An 18,573-nucleotide genomic window follows, 5' to 3' on the forward strand; every position below is an offset into this window, starting at 1 on the left:
TAGTACAAAAGTCTTACTTAAAGTGCGCTAAGTGGACTTAACTGTACTAAAATTGAACTATTTTAAATATACTTAAGTTACATTTAAACATAATACTTCATGTATGTAACCCTATATTTTAAATTTTTTTATTTTTTATTTTATTACAGTAAAATTATAATACATTTAATGAGTTACACTACAACTGTATCACTATTATACACCAGGTATATCAGAAATGTACTAAGAATTGATGTTAAATATATGTGATCTATTTACATTAGAGTACAAATATGCTTCACACTTCTGGTATGCTTTGTAGGGTATAGGGTATACTGTACTACAATTTTTTGCATATAACAAATTTACTTTACATATTTATTTGACATTTAAATGTTATTTAACACTGTATCCTATAATTTACTTATATTTATATTTTACTAATTATAATTACAGAGCCTTGAAATACATTTTAACTGTTGTATTAATGTAATACCTAAATATATATTTTTAAGACATTTTACCAATTTAGCAATTTAATTTACTTTCTTAAATGTTACATGATACATCGCGCTACTGTAACAGCTGTTTTTAACACACTTTGCCAAAAAATTTACAAAAGTATATTTGGAAATATGTATATACATAGAACTATATTAAATTACATTAAACTAAAAGTGCACTTCATAGTATTCTATTTTTGTAACAGTATGATCAAAGTTTACTTTTAAACATTTGATGAAAGCATAATATTAATGTACTTTTAATATATTTTAGGTAAGTTCATAAATCTGTATATTGACAGCATACTTAGATATTTCTAAATATGTTTTAAGTACAATTAAGTATATATTTTTTTCACCATGGCGTGAAAGGTCATTAACTTCTGGATTACTGTAGCAAAGGATTTAAGAATTAAGAGAAATGATCATATGTTTACTATTTTACCTGTCAGCTATCAGCTAAGAAAATGTTTGCTGTTCAAAGTTTAATCTCTACCAATATGTACTTTGGCTGAAAATCAAGTTCAAGACCAGCTTTTACTGGTAATTGGTTTCATATGAAGCGCTAAGCTGGCCATGCTGTTTTTAGCAGGGTTGTTGACCATGTTGGGGCTAGTGTGCAGACAGTACAATTCTAATATTGCTAACAGGTAAACTGCACATTTACCTAAAATCATGTACAGTTGAGTTTAGTCACCTTATATAAACGTGCCGGTGTGTTTCTTGAAGTTGTATGATACACTACTCTCTATAAAAATAAGAATTTAAGGGTCAAGATTGATGTATGGCTAATTAGTGTTGTCAGTTTTAGCTATGTGAAAAAAATGGTCTATTATTTCTTAAGGAAAGTTAGCATTAGCTTCTATGTTTCTCTCTTTCTCTTTTTTTTTCTCTCACTTACTCAAACGCACACACTTACACATGCAGGTCACTCTCTCAGGCTCTCACCGAGAGAATGTGATGATTCATACCAATGCAAAATGAAACTACCCACAAGTATGCTAAACGTCCAGTACCACCTATTAGCTGCCACACCACACACCACCACATCACACACCACCAGAAATAAAAAAGATTTTCAGTTATTTTATTTCTTAAAACTAAAGCAGCAAACTTTGCACTCCAAGCCTGTTTTGGCAGATGGACTATTAGAGATTTGTGGTTGCCAAATTATTGCTTTAACCTTCATAGCCTGAAGACTTTTTTTTTCTGTAAAGAACATTTTTCCTCTCAAAGAATGTTCACATTTTCCATCATCCTGGGGTCATTTGGTCACCATAAAGCTTAAAAAACATGGCCACACACACACACCCATAAGCCCCACTACGCACTCTCAGGGAAAGGGTTAAGTATGAACACATTCTTAGTCATAGATGTAGTTAAGGTAATGTTAAAGGACTGATGTGTATTATATTTTCTGTACTATCAGGATGTGTACATCAGGTGTGAATAATATCAGGTGTGAATAATACCCACCCAAGATGGCGGCGCGTTAACACGCAGCGGCCGCTCCGGGTCCGTTAAATGGTGCTTTTGTGTTACTATTTGTCGTTTTTTCCGTTTATTTCCTGCAAATATGTGCATCGGAACACCCGTGCACATGTTCTACCACCGCCAGACCCTGCTACAGTGGAGAAATCAGCCAGAAAACACGCTACCGGACGAGGTTCTGCAGACGCTACTTGAGCTTAGCCTGCTAAGAGACCCAGGCCGCCAGCCCGCGGTGTTTCCTGACGCCGGAGCCCAGCGGAAGTGCCATCGCAAGCGGTGCGAGCGTAAGCGCAAGCACGGAAAGAGAGCCGGGATCCGCACGAGGCTAAAGGCTAGTCCTAGCCGGCCGGCTATACCATCGCTCTTTCTGGCAAACGTCTGTTCCCTTGACAATAAACTGGACTACATCCGACTCCAGCGAACTACCCAGCGTGAGTTCAGAGACTGCTGTTCTTTGGTTTTTGTGGAATCGTGGCTGAACGACAACATTCCGGACAGCTCCATTCAGCTAGCCGGGCTAACCGCGTTCAGAGCGGATAGGAGCGCGGCTCTATCCGGGAAGACCCGCGGTGAAGGCGTGTGTGTTTACATCAACACGGAATGGTGTAACAACGCTGTGACTGTCGCCAAACACTGCTCTCCGCTGGTGGAGTTCCTGATAATCAAGTGCAGACCTTTTTATTTAGTACGGGAGTTCTCCGCCGTGCTAATAGCTGCTGTCTACATCCCACCCAGTGCTAGCATTGGTGCTAATGCTAAAGAGTCTCTGTGTGAACTCTATCGGACTATCAGCGATCTGCAGAATAAACACCCAGACGGACTGTTTATTATCGCCGGAGATTTCAACCACGCAAATCTCAAGTCAGTGCTCCCTAAATTCCATCAACATGTGGACTTTGCAACGAGAGGAGCGAGCGCACTGGATCTTGTTTACACAAACATCCCCAGCGCGTACCGGGCGGAGCCCCACCCCCACCTCGCTTTCTCGGACCACATGTGTGTTTGGCTGACTCCAACATACACACCACTCATCAGACGCTCCAGACCAGTTCAGAAGCAGGTGAAAACCTGGCCGGCAGGCTCCATCTCTGCCCTTCAGGACTGTTTTGAGTGCACTGCATGGGACATGTTTAGGGAGGCTGCTACTGAAGGCGATTCTGTTTATCTGGAGGAGTATGCAGCATCAGTCACTGGCTACATCAGCAAGTGTATTGATGATGTCACTGTCTCCAAGACCATCACCACACACCCAAACCAGAAGCCTTGGATGACTGCTGAGGTACGTGCGCTGCTGAGGACCCGCGACTCCGCCTTCAGAGTGGGTGACAAGGTGGCCCTGAGGAAAGCGAGAGCCGACCTGTCACGAGCCATCAGAGAGGCAAAGCGCGCACACGCCCAGAGAATCCACAGCCACTTCAAGGACACGGGTGACGTGCGGCGCATGTGGCAGAGCATCCAGGCAATCACCAACTACAGGACAATGCCACCGTCCTGTGAACGTGATGCCTCCCTCCCTGATGCCCTGAACAACTTTTATGCACGGTTTGAGGCACAAAACAACACGATGGTGAGAAAGACCATGCCCAAGCCGGACGAGCAGGTGTTGTGCCTGACTGCAGTGGACGTGAGGAACACTCTGCGCAGAGTCAACCCACGGAAAGCTGCAGGACCAGACAACATCCCCGGCAGAGTGCTCAGGGAGTGCGCAGACCAGCTGACAGATGTTCTCACGGACATCTTCAACATCTCCCTGTGCAGCGCCACTGTCCCAACATGCCTCAAGTCCACCACCATCGTCCCCGTGCCGAAGAAGTCCACAGTGTCCTGCCTCAATGACTACCGTCCCGTTGAACTTACACCCATCATCATGAAGTGCTTCGAGAGGCTAGTCATGAGGAACATCAAGACACAACTGCCCTCTTCACTGTACCCCCTGCAGTTTGCGTATCGTCCCAATCGCTCCACGGACGATGCCATTACCACTACTCTTCATCTCTCCCTCACCCACCTGGAGAAGAAGGACACTTATGTCAGAATGCTGTTCATAGACTTCAGTTCAGCATTCAACACCATCATCCCACAGAACCTCATCAGGAAGCTAAGCTCGCTCGGCCTCAACACCCCCCTCTGCAACTGGATCCTGGACTTTCTGACGGGGAGACCCCAGTCAGTCCGGTTCGGGGGCAGCACCTCCAGCTCCATCACACTGAACACTGGGGCCCCCCAGGGCAGTGTCCTGAGTCCTCTGCTGTTCACCCTGCTGACTCATGACTGTGCTGCAAAACACAGTTCTAACAGCTTTATCAAGTTCGCCGATGGTACAACCGTGCTGGGTCTCATCACCAAAGGCGACGAGTCAGCATACAGAGAGGAGGTGCAGCGGCTGACAGACTGGTGTACAGTCAACAACCTTCATCTCAATGTGGACAAGACAAAGGAAATGGTTGTTGACTTCAGGAGAGCACAACACACCCACTCTCCACTCAACATCGACGGGTCCTCTGTGGAGATTGTTAAGAGCACCAAGTTCCTTGGTGTCCACTTAGCAGCAACCAGCATTGTGAATGACCCCACCCATCCCTCACACGAACTGTTCTCCCTCCTGCCTTCGGGAAGAAGGTACCGCAGCATCCGGTCCAGCACGACCAGATTCTGCAACAGCTTCTACCCCCAAGCCATCAGACTCCTCAACTGCAGAGACTGAACTGATGGTTTTCTGTACATGCGCACACACTCTTACCCCACTTACCCCAGAAAATGGAAGCACTAAAAACCCTACTACCTCACTGGACTCTATTGCACACTGTGTAATAGAGTAATTACTACCTCACTGGTCTTTTTTGCACACTGCATAATTTGCACACTGTCTTGTTATTTATTTATTATTCTTTGTCTGTATTGTGTTGTATTGTCTATCTGCACTTTTGTACTGTTGCACTATTGTTCTGTCTACACTGTGTTTATGTGCACCATGGTCCCTGGATGAACGTTGTTTTGTTTCACTGTGTACTCTGTATATAGCTGAAATGACAATAAAAACCACTTTGACTTTGACTTTGATGTGTTATGATATTAAAGAATAAAAAGACATAAAATGTTTAAGTACTGGCATCTTTTGCCAGCAGTGCTTCAGCCAGTGTGTTCCTCTTTGAAATCTGAAATCTGGTTGTGTTTTAGCCTCTGATTCTACTCACTGCCCATTACCCAGTCCTATTTCCACACTCTGGGTTGCCAGGTATAGAACAGTTGCAGGCAAATGTACACAGCAAATTCTGTTTTTTGGAATAAACTCCCTGATTGTTAATATCAACTTATTTTAAGTGTATATGCGTGACCATTGAATACACTCTATGACAGAGTTAAAGTAACTCTTTTCTGGGAGTTGGCCTTTTAACTCTGTTCAGGAGGTAAATCTGAACTGTTGTGGGAGTTAAAATATTGATCCCATCTAGAGTAAAATACAGCTCTCAGCTGGAGTTAATTTCACCATAAACGCCTTCACAGTGTTAACAACTAATGCAAAAATGAGTGTTATTAAAATAATATTATTAAAAAGCATTGTAATATTTTATAACCCTGGAACATTTAGGAGTGAAAATGACAACAAAAAGCATCATTACTGATTACAATAACCATCTCATTTTTTCTATTGCATGGAACGTTTAATCCTGCATTGCAGATCTTAGTGCGTTGCCAGCACTTTGTCACACTTCACAGTACAGAAGATGCTAACTTGCTCTTATAGACAAGACAACAACATGTCAGCTAGGCAAACAACTATTATATAAAATATCATAAAATACCCCATAAAAGGAGCCCTGGTGGACAAGACTTAACACTGATGGTAAGCTAGGATTGGGGGACACGCCCATTAGAGAGTTCAGTCACGCTTCTCAATACCTTGGAATGAACTCTAAAATACTACACCGCCAAAGAGTTCCCCTCAACTTAACTTGTAGTTTAAGTAGGAGAATAAACTCACCCGATTTAACACTTTCACACATTTTTGTTTAACTCTAGATTTTTGAACTCCAGAAATTTTCTGTGTAGTGTGCTGTAGCCTCTGGATACTTCTAATAAGCTCCATGAGAAGAAACAGAGTAAAACATGAGTAAATATTGGCAATTAATTTGATAAATGGAGACGGTAAGCACTGAGCTTCAGCTAAGATTCATATTCATACTTAGAATTTTTAGGGCAGCTGGGTTATCAAGACAACAAGAATATAAGAATTTGAGTAAAGTGATCCAGACTAGTCCCGGTTAATACAGTCATGTTACATGTTAAATGCTCATTTGAACTGCTATCGTATTATAGACTACAGGAATATAGTAGAAAATGCCTAAAAAAAGGAAGCATACAGTAGCTGTGAATGTGGTTAAATGTTGGCAGTGCAAAAATACTTGAACTCATTTTACACTTATTTAGTGCATTTAGTGCAGTTTAGTGTCCTCAGCCTGGCAACCAGGGTGAGCTTTGCATCTAGGGAGTACAGGGCAGGGTGAACAACAGTACAGACTGTTCCTTTAACACAGCATTCTACCCACATTAGACCTGCAACAGTTCCTAGTGGCTTCTGGTAAAACTATCCCAGTAACATTCTGGTGTTTTGAGAGTGAAAAGGCTCTACATGCTCTCTCTCTCTCTCTCATGCACACCCGCCGTTCAGCCTCCAGGCCAGAGAGAACTTGATGATGAGTGAATGAGAGGGATGCTGACAGGGGCTGTAGGAGCTGTAAGAAGCTTGTGGGCGCTCTGGCCAGCTCCAGACACTGCCTCCTCTCCCCTGCAGCAACAGCAGCAGCTCAGCGGTCAGTCCTGCTCGGTCTCAGCGTGTGGCCAGCGCCCACCGCAGCGCATGTTTATTGGCTGGAGGAATGTGCACTATTTGGTCCTGTCCAAAGCAGGCTCCGCGGTCAGGATGTGTACAAACACACCGCATAATGGCCCGGCCTGTAGATTCCACACGGGGTCAGAGCACAGGGAGGGGCTGCTGATAGCACCGCTTTCAACAGATTTCTTACAGAGATACAGGTTGGATGATTTGGATGATTCCATTTATGTTTAAAGGGTGGTTGGGAGGGCTGGTGTGGTGATTACAACACCAGTACATACAATTTTAGTGTGTTTGAACGTGTGTAGACACAAGCTAACATTTTGAGGTAATTATTAAACAGTAGCCTAACCATAGGCCCTAAAGTATCAATTTGAATAAAAAACAGAGAACTTAAACAGTCCTCTAATGTACATCAATACCATTCTATCAACCCAATAATAAAAAATAAAAAAAACATCTTAACAACCTTATATTGAGCAGGTCCCACAAATCTGACCATTTGACCAAAAAAAAAGAGACCACATAAAAACTATGTGTTTATTTGATTTTACCAAATTGAAAACCTCTGGAATATAATCAAGAGGAAGATGGATGATCACAAGCCATAACATCTTTGCATCAGGAGTGGCATAAAGTGATCCAAAAGCAGTGTGTAAGACTGGTGGAGAGGAGAACATGCCAAGATGTATGAAAACTGTGATTAAAAAACAGCGTTATTCCACCAAATATTGATTTCTGAACTCTTAAAACTCTTAAAACATATTAATATGAACTTGCTTTCTTTCCATTATTTGATTTCTGAAAGCTCTGTGTCTTTTTTGTTATATTTCACTATTTCTCATTTTCTGCAAATAAATGCTATAAAAATGACAATATTTTAATTTGTAATTTGGGAGAAACGTTGTCCCTAGTTTATATAATAAAACAACAATGGTTATTTTACTCAAATATATACCTATAGCGAATAGTAAAATCTGAGTATTTGATTTAGAAACTGAAGTGTTCTCTTATTTTTTTTTCAGAGCTGTATAACAGACATTTTGTAGCATCAGGAAAATTAGGCAGAAAATGTTTTTTTTAACAAATACTTTCTGGCACACTGACTGCCTGAAAGTTAGTGTTTTTTAAACATGCATTTTCGGACACCCTGCATTTTTTACATTATTTTTTTTCTAGCAATGTACTTTAAAGTCATGTCATATAACATGCCTTCTCTGTTTTTTTGACACAGAAAATGTTTATAAAAAGAAGATTTTCTACAGTTAGACAGCAGGGATAACAGACAATTACTTTTTTTTTTTTTTTACTTTGTTATACATTTTTATATACTTATTTTCTTGCACTTTTCTTGCAGTTATAAAGTATATTTGACAGTGATAAATAATCACTATCCAATGCATAACATGTATTTCTTTTTTTTATTATTTACTACATAATTGTGTACAATTTTACACAGTGTTCCTTTATGAATTTGCAATGTGGCACTTTGAGAATTAGTAGCATTAGCCAGTAGCATTGTAGTAATTGTAAGTACAGATGGGATTGAAGTTAAAACAGCAAGATAAATAAAAGCTGTATATATTCTAAACTATTTAGACAATACCACTAATGCCAACTCCTCACAATATTTCCAGCATTGTGAATGACCCCACTCATCCCTCACACGAACTGTTCTCCCTCCTGCCGCAGCATCCGCAGCATCCGGTCCAGCACCACCAGATTCTGCAACAGCTTCTACCCCCAAGCCATCAGACTCCTCAACTGCAGAGACTGAACTGATGGTTTTTCTGTACATGCACACACACTCTTACCCCACTTACCCCAGAAAATGGAAAGCACTAAAAACCCTACTACCTCACTGGACTCTATTGCACACTGTGTAATAGAGTAATTACTACCTCACCTGGTCTTTTTTGCACACTGCAAAATTTGCACACTGTCTTGTTATTTATTCATTATTCTTTGTCTGTATGGTGTTGTATTGTCTGTCTGCACTTTTGTACTGTTGCACTATTGTTCTGTCTACACTGTGTTTATGTGCACCATGGTCCCTGGAGGAACGTTGTTTCGTTTCACTGTGTACTCTGTATATAGCTGAAATGACAATAAAAACCACTTTGACTTTGACTTTGAGACTTTGGTTATTAACTATTATTTTCTCAAACCATTAAAATCTGTATTTGGCACCCTATTTATTCTGAATGTGGACACTCCTTCTAATGAATTCACATTGCTGACACAGATGTGTAAATAGACACACAGATTGTCTAGTCCCTTTAGAGAAGAGTTGCCTAAAAAAATGACTAAAACATGACTGAATAAACACAGTCGTACCCACCCAATGCTGGATTGTGGAGAGAATGAGTGCAGAGATCAGAGCTGATGGCGAACAGCATGTAATGAGTGCCAGTATCTGTAATTCATATCCTCTGTCACTGTGACAGGCCTACAGAAGAACACACTAATGCAAACTCTGCCTGGAAATCTATTGTGTGGTTTGAATGGAGGCTCATTAGATGTGCTAATATGGTTCATGTGTTGCTCTGATTATGAACGACTCACCTGGTTCACCAGTTTCACTGGAGTGGTAAGAGAAATGTAGGTCAGTGTCATAATATGAACCTTCAGAGAGAGAAAGAGAGACAGTAAAAGATTATAGAGTATACAATGGGTAAATATAAAGAGAGAGAATCTGTCACTAGTTACATGTAAAGCTAATTAATGATGCCATATATGACTCTTTTATAAGATTTTTTTAATGCAGTAAATAGGATAGAGGTAGATATTAATCAATTAATATTTAGCTATAAAACTTGTTTGATAATTAATAATAGATTTATAGATTTTGGGTTAAGCGTAATTTTAAATTCCTAGTATTTAGCCCCCTTCAAACAGCCTGCCACTGTTTTAGCTTTTTTTTTGTTTTGTTTTTTGTATGATCTCTGGTAGTTTTTTTTTATTGTTTTTAATTTTGGTTTGTTTTACCGTTTTTTTTTTCACCTTTCTTTCATTGTTTCTTTCTTTTCTTTTATTGTTTTTAGTTATTGTTTACTTATATATTTACTTATATATAATATATTTATTCATCTGTAGTTGCATTTTATTAGTTTTATTACCTTAGATTTAAAATATGATTTCTACTCTTAAATTATTTTTTTACCTTATTTGTTTAATATCTTTTTTATAATATATATTTTATAATATATTTTTTTAATATCTTATATCTTATTAAAATGCTGTTGTTGTTTTTTTTTTGGCAATCCCTTCCCTATGTAATTGCTCGGCTACATTGTAAATGAGGGCCACCCTTAATGTACTCTGAGTTTAAATGCTAAAGGTTGATTGGTCGATTTAAAGGCTATTTTTACATACCCTATGTAAGTTGTTCTAACATACAATGTTTAATCCCTTAAGTAAATTCAGCTTATACTTATTGATGCACACGTTATACAATATTTGCACTTTACTGCAGTATTATTAAAAATGTATGTACATAAGTTCCCCACTTTTTTGTAAAAAAAAAAAAAAAGTGGTAAAACAAGCGAGCCAGAAACAGTCTGAAAACAACATGAAAAGCTGAACAATTTTTTTGCCAGATCTGTTGTTTTCCTGGCATTTTGGGCCAGTTTGTTTGTTTTTCAGGATCAATGCCTACAACTGTCACCCCGTCACACACAATCACATCATACACCACCACAAAACATGACACAAAATAAAGTATTATTATTTTTTTTTTTTACATTTAGCTTTCACTTATAAGATATTTCAGAATGTTTATGTTTAATTTGCACACAATGACCTTAATTTTACTTAAAACCTAAAAGCATTCCCTTTATACTATTCACACCCCTGCCTATATATGCTGTTGCTGTTATAAAAAAAGGCCACTTTTTAGCATACACTGACATGCCAAAAGCCATGGACCAAACCTGTATAAGTTGTGAGGTGCTTTTTTTTTTTTTTAGAACAACTCATAAAAAAAACTGGTTATAGTTGTCCATATAAAAGAAAAGCAACTCCTGCAGAAAACATGTCTACTGTACGTCCACATGCATTATTTAGCTTTATTTATGATGGAATATAGGAAAATCATGGGAGGCTTCAGAATTATTTTAAAATAAAACCTTTTTACGTTGATTTTGAGCATTAAAGTAATGAAGTGAAGCTCATTTTTGGAGATACAATGGTTTTGCACAAAAGACGTGATGACAATGTTGGTGAAAGTTTGTATTTGTGTGTTACCAATCCTACTGTATGACTTTTTGTTGGGGGTGAAAATATGGCCCTTTTTTGTTTGTTGTTTGATATGAGCTATAATTAATTATGTGTGTGTGTGTGTGTGTGTGTGTGTGTCATATTGGTAACAGGTTTAGCACTCTCACACTGGACGTTGGCTTGGAAACGCCACTCTCCAGATAGGGGAGCAAACTTTGCCAAGGCCACTGACAGAGTAGAGAAAGACACATGGAGAGACAGATGGACACGCAGACGGACAGACAGACAAACTGTTCTATAGCACCACATCTTTCACACGCATGCACACGTCTCACACGCCACAGTCTCATTAGGCAGCACAGTTTGTTTTTCCTCTTTAATGCCGAATGAGAAATGCTGTAAACTGCGAGTGGTGGGGGGAAAAAAAGCCATTCTGAATGTAACGCTTCTGTCAGCGCTGTTTGACAGGAATTCAGCTCCACTGAAGGCTGCCAAAACTCTCCGCCAGTCATCAAATACCCCATATATTTTTTTTTTCCAGAAACGAGCAGCAGGGTCGTTTTCATAAACAGTTTATCCAACACTCTGCTCATAAACACATGGAAAGCAGAGGAAAGCGGAAAGGCCAGGCATAAAGTGGAGGAAGGCTGAAACATGGCTGCTATGAAAACATTCGTCAGCCAGTTGAAGTAGAGCATTATCTGGGGAGGAATCTCCACCTTTCATTTCCGCTGGCCATGCCATCTATCTGTCGTTCTGTCTCTCTGTCTGCCTGTAAACGTAGAAGAAAGTATCCTCAAGTGCAGAGACCATCAAAAACGCTATGATGAAATTGGCTCTCATCAGGACCGCCCCCACAGGATCAGCTCAAACGCTATTGCTGAAATGTCAGCTGCATTTTACCCATCTTATGAATATAACATATTACAGTGTGTACAGTACACTATCAGCCCATTTGAAAGTTTCACTGGCTGTTCTAATCTGTTACTAGCATTGACCGCCAATTTTACATAAAGTGTAAAACATATATTTTTGTTGCTAGCCTATCTGCTACTGAATTAGACCATTTGTTTATGACATGTAGGCTTAATTTTTGTAAGTTAGGGCTCCTAGAATCAAATCGTTTTACATTACATAAAATTTACATTATATAAAATGTTTACACACTTTCTTCTGTTAGCAAAGTTGCTTTTTGCATAAACTTCATAAAATAGTGACTAATTTAGCCACTATACAGCTACAGGAGATAACTTGTGAACCCCTTCATTTTTTTTATATTTCTGCATAAATCATGTGACCTTAAACCATCAGATTCTCATTTTTTTTGGTAGAATAACTTGTTCGCATAGGGTCACTGTCTTGCTGCATGGCCCACCTACTCTTCGGATTCAGTTAATTGACAGATGGCCTGACATTTTCATTTAGAATTCTCTGATATAATTCAGAATTCATGTTTCCATCAATGAATACAATCCACTATATCACTTACCACTGCCTTTGTGTGTGTTTTCTTCCTCTTCCTTGCTCTCCTTTCTTTTCTGGCTTCCTGGTGGATAAATCTGCTCCATGATTGCTGAACTTTCATATTTTGCCGACTGCAGGAATCACAAACCTAGCTGGTTGGCTACTGTAAGTGACTTGCATGAGGGGGATTCTCATATATTCTCATACACACAATGTTGCTGTATTTTCATGCATTGACCTTTACAGAATTTAAAGTGGCACTTTCAATTTATAACCAGTCGTTGTCTGGGGGCCCAGTCCAGCTGGCCCCAACCTTGTGATAGATATACAGTCTGGATACAACCATATATTACAAATCTCATGTCTAGATAGTGCCAGCAGAACATTTTGCATAACTCTAATAAGCTTAAAAAAGACAAATCAGTCAAATTCTGATTTTCAAATAAATACCTGAAATTTAAAGACTCCACTTTTGGATTTGACTTAATATTCATTAGGAATCTCAACGTAATAGTGCAGCACTGACATCTCAAGGGTAACACACTGCCTTGTTATGGTTACCGAAACTGCACCTCCGAGACTAAACACACACACACACACACACACACACACACACACACACACACACACAACATTTTGTAACAACCCTCATCTGTTTAGGTTATTTAGTGTTTCGGGTTAAGTGAGTTACGGGGCTTATGTAAGTCCCTCTAATAAGTTAAAGAGTCTGAGAGACTTCCTCGAGTTTCAGTTTAGCACAGAGACTGGAGTGTTTCCCTCTCTGGTCTTAGAAGATTTGTCGTTTTTTAAACAAGGCCTCTTAATGGCCTGCATTAGCAATAGCATTAGCGTTAGCATTTTCGGTAAGTACAAACTGTTGTGTTCTCAAGAGGTTAATTATTTAACACCAGCTAGACCAGATGTATTCTAAAAAAGCAGCATCAAGGTCAGATGTGTTTGTGTGAGTGTGAGTGTGTGCGAGTGTGTGACCCAGTTTCCCACCTGGGACGAGTGTGTGGGCACCAGGATATGTGTATAATCTATCGAGGACACTCGCACAGATAAGAGCCCAGGCAGGAGGCGACATTTTGCACAAAGTGGCTTGAAACAAGTGTAAATGAGGTGTGTTTCCCATCCAATTCTAAGGTCATATTTACGGTTGACGTCATGCCCCTTCCCCATTTATAGTCAGCAAATTTGTGAAAACATGTGTAGGCCTGTGCTGTGCGCATGCGTTGTGTGTACATTTCAAGTGTACATTGGCTCGACGTACAGTAAGCCCTCAGAGAGGGGTCTGTTTACTCGGACGCTGGGAGTAAGTGAGGTACGGACACTGTACAAGCACACATGTACACACACAAACACACACACACACACATACTCTCTCTCACACTGCATCTAAAAAGCCAGGTCATTCGGCTTCATGAATGACCCGCCTCAGACCGGGCACATAAAGACTATCTATGCGGCGACTAGCACCCTGGCTGTTCCTGTGACCTGTAAAGGACTCATTGATGAGTATGTAAGCCCCTGGCTGGATGAAGCGTTGCGGGTGGGGGACGGAGTTAGAGAGCAGCCTGAGGAGACTGTCACTGTTGCACACTAGGTTTCTTGGACATTCAGCCATATGGCCTACTCATATCACACTCATAAATCAAACCTGGGCATGTGGAAGATTTAGTGCGGCAGCTAGCCTCAGACGACCCCTCCTGCTAGCGCTATTCACAACCTAGCAGAAGGTGAAAGGGAAAAGGAAAGGGAAAGGAGACTAAAAGTTTGATAGAAAGCTTCAGAAGCTTCATCTCTTCACTGTGAAAATAAAAGTGGGTATGTTTGTTTTTTTTCATTATATCAAATGTTTTATACATTTATAACAAACCAAGAGAAATGCTCCAAAATGCCCTGAAATTAATTGATTTTACAGTGTATAGTAAATGCTGTTTAGATTAGATTCAAGATTTGATTTGTTCCATTAGCAACAATGCTAACAATGCTACTTTAAACATACAGCTACAAGTAGGCAGGCAGCACATAGTCTGAGGTAAAAGTAATGAGATGTGTTATCAATAAATCAATCAATCAATCAATCAACCTTTAATTTGACTCAGAAGTACATTGAGGGAAACCCTCATTTTCAATGTAGCCAAGCATTTTACAAAAACAGGGATTGACATGACAAAGAAAATAATAACTACATTTAATCATTTTAAAATAACAGTATATAAAAGATACATATTCAAATAATAATAATAATAATAATAATAATAATAATAATAATAATAATAATAATAATAATAATAATAATAATAATAAACAAAATAAAACTTGGTTTAATTAATAAGAAATTAAGATCAAAAGAAGGTAAGATTAATACAACAAAAAAACTAAAATAAAAAGTTAAAATAAGCTAAAAATAACTTTTACATAATATAATAAATATATTTATACATGTTTATATAATTTTACTTAAATATGAATTGTTTGTGTACATAACCAAGCATGTAGTTTGGTACTGCTCTGTTAGCAAAGCATGTAAACATAGCTAAGCTAGCAAGTGGGTTACATGCTACAGTGTATTTTTGTTATACTCCAAAATAATTTTTTTCATATTGACTTCCAAAGATTCCACTGTAAATGTACTGTTTTATATTAGATTCAACATTAGATTTGTTAAATTAGCAGCAATGCTAACAATGCTACTTTAACAAGTAGCAACACATAGTCTGAGGTAAAAGTAATGAAGTGTGTTATAATTGTACTTAAAATACAGCATGAAGTGTTTGTGTACATAACCGCAGATGCAGTTCAGTAGTTTGCTTGAGCTGCTTTACTGTAATAGCCTGTTAAAAACATGCTATAGCTACTGCTCTGTTAGCAAAGCATGTAAACATGGCTAAGCTAGCAAGTGGGTTACATGCTACTGTGTATTTTTTGTATACTCCAAAATAGCCTGGAATCGAATCATTTTACATTTTTACATTGACTTCCAAAGATTTTGCTGTTAATGTAATGTTTTAGATTAGATTTAACGATTTGTTTCATTAGCAACAATGCTAACAATGCTAATTTAACCATATATCCACAAGTTATACTACATGGCTACAGCACATATTCTGAGGTAAAAGTATTGAAATGTGTTATAATTGTATATTTTTCCTTGGAATTCTCTGATATAATTCAGAATTTATGGTTCCATCAATGAATACAAGCGATCCTGGCCCAGATGCAAGGGTTTCACAAACTTTCAAGCACCACTGTAAGTAATGAGACATATCATATTTGCATACCTGACCTTTAATAGCCTGTTAGAAACATGCTTACAGATAGACATAAGCATACATTTCTCCCTGTACTCTGTTAGCAAAGCTAGCATATGTGCTACATGCAACAATATATTTTGGTTCTTTGGGTTAAATCCTAATAAAATTTGCATATTTTTTCCTGAAACTTTGGGGTGTTTTTATATGCTGTGTGTGCTCTGGCATGCCTGACCGTGTGAGCCTGTGTGTATGATGGAAAGTTTATTTGTGGGGTGTTTGTGTGTCAGAGCATGAAGTGTGTGCTGGCTGGCAGATAGGGGTTTATTTGTGGGGTGTTTGAGCATGTGTGTGTGTGTGTGTGTGCTTGTATGTGTGTTGATAGGACAGGGTTTATTTAAAGACACCTCTGTAGCTGGATCTCTCGAAAGGTGTGACCCAGTTTAGCTAGCTAGCTAGGTGTTTAAGGGTGTAGAGCAGGCATTTAAAGGTGGATAGTGTACAAATCGAACATCCATACCCTTCTTATTAGTAAATTTACCTTTTTAATCTACTACTTACTACTTTTACAGTAAATAAATGAAGTACCAGTCTAAGCATTTGGGTCCATAGTACTGCATGATGACCCTACATGCAAATGGGAGTCAAACTTCTGCAAAACACCAATTCAGACTGCCTCAATTGGCCCAAAAGCCGCAACCATCTAAAACAAATTGCTTTTACACTGCAAATGAACTGAACCATGGTTCAGTAGAACTGTGGTTTGCAACCCCTTTCACAACTGCTACTTTGGTTCGGAATCAAACTGAAAGGTCTTTACCGTTTATGGTGACATGGAAACATAGAATGGTTACACAGCTAAGTGGTTGGTATGGTGTTTCTAGATGGTTGCTAAGGCATGTCTAGGAGGTTGCTAAGGTGTTGCTATGATATAACTAATGCTTGCTATGGCAATACTATGTGGTTTCTTTGGCAACAAGCTGGTTACTAGGCTGTTAGTAAAAAAAAAAAAAATAGATGAGCTTGGATATGAACTTGGATATGAACAAGTGCAGCAAGTGGCTATTTGACATAGGGGAGATTCGTTTTCTGTTAAGGCCAAAAATGAATGGAAGGGAATGAGAGGAATAAGGAATAAAAAAAAGCAAATGACAAACAAATGAGAGCAGGTCAAAACTCCATTTGTATTCAGGGGCCTGAGATAGCAACACCTTACCAAGAAACACATAGAAACTCCTTACTAACCACTTAGCTGTACATCTATTCTGTGTTTCCATGCCCCAATAACATCATAAAATGTAACCCTGAGTAACGTCACTTAGGGGGCTTTTACACCTACCTAGTTTGGTCTGAATTAAAGTAACAAGTGTGAAAAGGGGCTGTGAACCACGGTCTAGAGCACCAAAGGACCAAAGTTTAATCTGACCAAAAGAGGTGCTCTTGATCCGGATCTCCTGAACCATGGTCTAGAACAAAGGACCACAGTTTGGTCTGAACAAAAAATGGTCTTAATCCGGATCTATTAAACCATGGACTGGAACAAAGGACCAAAGTTCGGTCTGACCAAAAGAGGTGGTCTCGAACTGGATCTATGGAACCATGATCCAGAGCAAAAGACCATAGTTTGTTCTGACCATAAGACGTGGTCTCAATTCGGATTTACAGTCCAGAACAAAGGGCCATAGTCTGGTCTGACCAAAAGAGGTGGTCATCATCCAGATCTAATGAACAATAGTCTGGACCAAAGGATAAGAGTTTGGTCCGATAAAAAGAGATGGTCTCTATCTAGATATACTGAACCATGGTCTGGACCAAAGGACCAACGTTTGGTCTGACCATAAGAGGTGGTCTCATCTGAATTTATTTAAACATGGTCTGGAACAAAGGACCACAGTTTGGTCTGACCATAAGATGTGGTCTCGATCCAGATTTACTTAATCATGGTCCAGAATAAAGGACTAAAGTTTGGTTTGTCCAAAGAAAGCGGTATCGGTCCAAATCTACTGAACCATAATCTAGTTTGCTTGCAATGTGAAAGCATTTTTCCAGATGGTTCAAAATTTTGGAATAATTAAGGCAGTTTTGAAAAAAATCCGGTACACGAAGGGGAGTCGGATTCTGAAAGGGAGCTAGAATTTGTCACAACACCTGGTGAAGCGATTCGCCGAACTGGAGTTTGAAAACAAAACTAACTAAGAACCTTAGTTATAGATATTGAAACCTGGTGTATCTAGTGACTTTTGGAGATTAAGAAAACTTAATTCCATATTGAGTCCTCACAGCTGTGCTCTGATCGGCTTCAGATAGCATATGCCTGAACAGATTCGGTACAAACCATTCTGTTATGGGTTAAGAAACAATTCTTCCAGGGAAGGAGAAAAATTCAGAACATAAGAGAGGGAGTGGAGAGGTGCACTTGGAGGTGGAGATACGTCCTAGAGCGCATAAACACTCATTTCCCGCACTCATTTCCTCCTCAGGCCTTATCAGCATGGCCTCTGATTGAACAGAACTCAGTATGCAGTTCCGACGTGAGTTACAACACAACTTCCCCAGCCTCGCTTTTCCCCTCGCAGCCATCTGTCCTTCACTATAATATCCGTCAAAAGATCTCTTTAACTTCCGGACAGATCCGGCAGGTCCAGCCTCAGAGAACACGATACACTCTCGCTACAGTCTCCAGCAGCGTCAGGCGGAACTGTTCTCGATAATGCACTCAGCTCAGCATAGCTACAGTGTTTGTACAGTACAAATATTTTGGATGATTATATGTAATTACTTTGTGGCACATAAATACTCATACACTTACTCACACTCATGGACACAC

The sequence above is a fragment of the Astyanax mexicanus genome, chromosome 7 (assembly GCF_023375975.1).
Source record: "Astyanax mexicanus isolate ESR-SI-001 chromosome 7, AstMex3_surface, whole genome shotgun sequence".
Taxonomy (NCBI): Eukaryota; Metazoa; Chordata; class Actinopteri; order Characiformes; family Acestrorhamphidae; genus Astyanax; species Astyanax mexicanus.